At 37.4% G+C, this 2737-nt stretch overlaps 1 long non-coding RNA gene across 1 annotated transcript in view; it reads right to left on the bottom strand.

The window, feature by feature from the left end:
- Nucleotides 1–212: 212 nt before the first annotated feature.
- LOC111691754 overlaps nt 213–2737 on the bottom strand; it is a 33597-nt gene continuing 31072 nt past the window's right edge. The window contains exon 3 of the long non-coding RNA XR_002763040.1: nt 213–396. This is a non-coding gene — a long non-coding RNA (uncharacterized LOC111691754). The remainder of the gene's footprint in view (nt 397–2737) is intronic.

Below are 2737 nucleotides of genomic sequence, written 5' to 3'. Positions count from 1 at the left end.
GAAATGTCATAATCATCGAAAATAGGAAATAATGGCATGGAAACTATTATTTTGAGTCCTTTTTTTTCCAAAATAAAAGTCTCTTTTAACTAGTCAGCTGAATAAAATGATCGTTAATTAATTATATACAATCATTATTAATTAATTAATTAGGTAACTTATTAGTTCTTTATTGATAATTATGTTCTTACCGTTGTGAAGCCAGCTGACTTGCGACACAGGATACCCATTGACTATACACTGGAAGCCGGCGTCCTTCCCGATGTCCACCACTTGGACTTGGGGCTGGATGTGTGCCGTCAGAGGAGCGGTTATTTCAAGGGTGACTCGCACGCTTTCCTCCCCGGCCGAGTTGTTAGCGAAGCACACGTATACTCCCCTGTCTTCCAGCCGAACCTGAAATTAGTTTCTTCCTAACAGCCTTAATTTATTAATAACTAGCAGAATCTATTATTAATACTTTTGAAGTTTCTATTTCATTCAATATTCAATAAGGCAAAAGAGGATAGTTCTCATAGGGGGTTGTTACTTTAAGAATATGAGTTGACTAATAGATTAGTTAATACACAGGTATACAAAAAAGAAAATTCGTTTGTTTCAAAGGCTTCGTATCCTTACGTATTTTTTTTACGTCTTGAAAAACCACTCTTAAGTACAGAAAATACGAAATATCTTGCTTTGGGGGGGGACCATATTTATAGGCGCTGAATCCGAATCCGAATGAAAAATTGCACCCATCACCCCCAGATTATATTTGGCTTAAAAACCACCCTTAAGAAATGGAGAGAGAATAGAAAGGAGAATAGAAGTTACTGCAGGACCATATCTATACGTATTTTGACGTTCTGAAGCCGAATCCGAAATCGGAATCACTCTTATCACCCTCCAGTATTTTTATACCGTTTAAAATAACCCGAAAATCTGGGAAATTCCTTCCAAGAGATAGATAGATAGAATACAGAAAATGCAATTTCAGGTTCATGAGACAACCCAACTGTTCCAAGTTTTCCAACAATTCCTCAACTAAATTCTAGTAATCCTCACTCATTTGATTCCCCAAAAAATTTTGAGCGAAAGTATCATTCATTGCTGTGATCAATTTTTTGTCTCTAAACATGTTTCAGTCGAAATGGTATACGTAACGTCCACAACACTATCGAAAATCCACACGAAATACGTCGTGGTGCCTTCAACAGCAATAGTTTTAAGTGAACATGTGTGCTGGTATCCTTAATGACACTTTAATAGGACCCTTTGAATTGCCTAGACACTTAGACGGTGCTTCATATCCAGATTTGTTGCAAAATCGCTTGCCGGAGTTATTGGAAGATGCAAAATAATAAATCATTGCCTGTCAAGGGATCCAGTGCAATACGCTTTTAAGGGTTTTAGAAATTGAATAATTTTTTTATACATTATGGAGGCACCTTACAAAAATTCCTTTATTCTCATAAACTATTTATTTTAAATGTAATTTATTATAAATCCAATTTGTTTTTCAAATTCCACATATGTACTACATTTTTCCTTTGATTTACGACCAAGCTCGCCAGTATTTAACGTATAACCGATTTCGTACACTCGATGCATCTGGGCGACTACAGCTACTGCCAAAACACAGTGCGTATGCAACGGTATTTCAGATTTTACATTCAATTTCATTCTAAATTTGAAATGGTTCATCTTACGCCACTTAAAAGTGATGACACGATTTTCCTTTGATAAAAGACCGACAACTGTTTGCTCTACTTTGCATCTAATACGATTCTACTATAATTAGATGCCCCCCCAGTCCCCGGACCTCACCCCTTTAGACTTCTTTTTGTGGTGATATGTGAAAAGTGTTGTGTATTCTACGGAAGTTCGTGACATCGATCAATTGCGACATCGTATTGCCGAAGCTTGTAATACGATTCGAGAGAACGTGGCAATGTTGTAACGCGTGCGAGCGAATTGGATACGTCGCGCTGAAGCTTGTGCGCAAGCAAATGGTGGGTATATTGAACATCTTCTATGAAAATCAGCAGTTCTTCAAGGTGGCTCCTTGCAATGTTGAGGTAAGTCAGATTTTAAAATTACATTTTACTCAACACAAATCCGTGTATTTGACCTCATAATGACATAACTGACATGTTACAAAAATAATTGACATAAGTTCATTAATACCCAGTTTAGGTAAAAGAGGATATAGTTAATTTAATTATAGACGACATGACGAAAAGAAGGAGACCTAGCGCCATGGTACTGAACCCATATAGTCTCCAATAAAATGTATATAGTGCAAAATTGAGACTTTTGTTCCCTTGCCTTTCCTCACCGAAGAATCTGAGGAAGCAGCAGGAACATTACACATTCAACCCCAGATGGAAATCTGTTTTTGGCGGCTATACTTTCTGTCTCTACTATCCTGTAGATATAAGAGATCGGGATTTTTTGTGAATCCCGTCTAAGAATCAGTTTTAAAATCTTAGATCGCCGCAAACTTTTAAATAGTTGGCAAAACTCATCAATAAGGAACAAGCAGTTTATACCCTAGACCAGGGGCTGGCAAACCGCGGCTCGCGAGCCGCATGCGGCTCTTTCAAGAGACAATTGCGGCTCTTCAAGTTCCTCTAAAAATTAAAAGTTAAAGCGGACAGACAAGCAGCACACGAGTACACATAAAGACGCGTATAAACTTCCGTATCCGATTTAAATTTGAAATAAAATGTAAAAGCAGAAATAAAAATTCGTGGCT

The sequence above is a fragment of the Anoplophora glabripennis genome, unplaced genomic scaffold (genome assembly GCF_000390285.2).
Source record: "Anoplophora glabripennis isolate ALB-LARVAE unplaced genomic scaffold, Agla_2.0 scaffold442, whole genome shotgun sequence".
In the NCBI taxonomy this organism is placed as follows: Eukaryota; Metazoa; Arthropoda; class Insecta; order Coleoptera; family Cerambycidae; genus Anoplophora; species Anoplophora glabripennis.
This window is presented reverse-complemented; position numbering and strand designations above follow the sequence as displayed.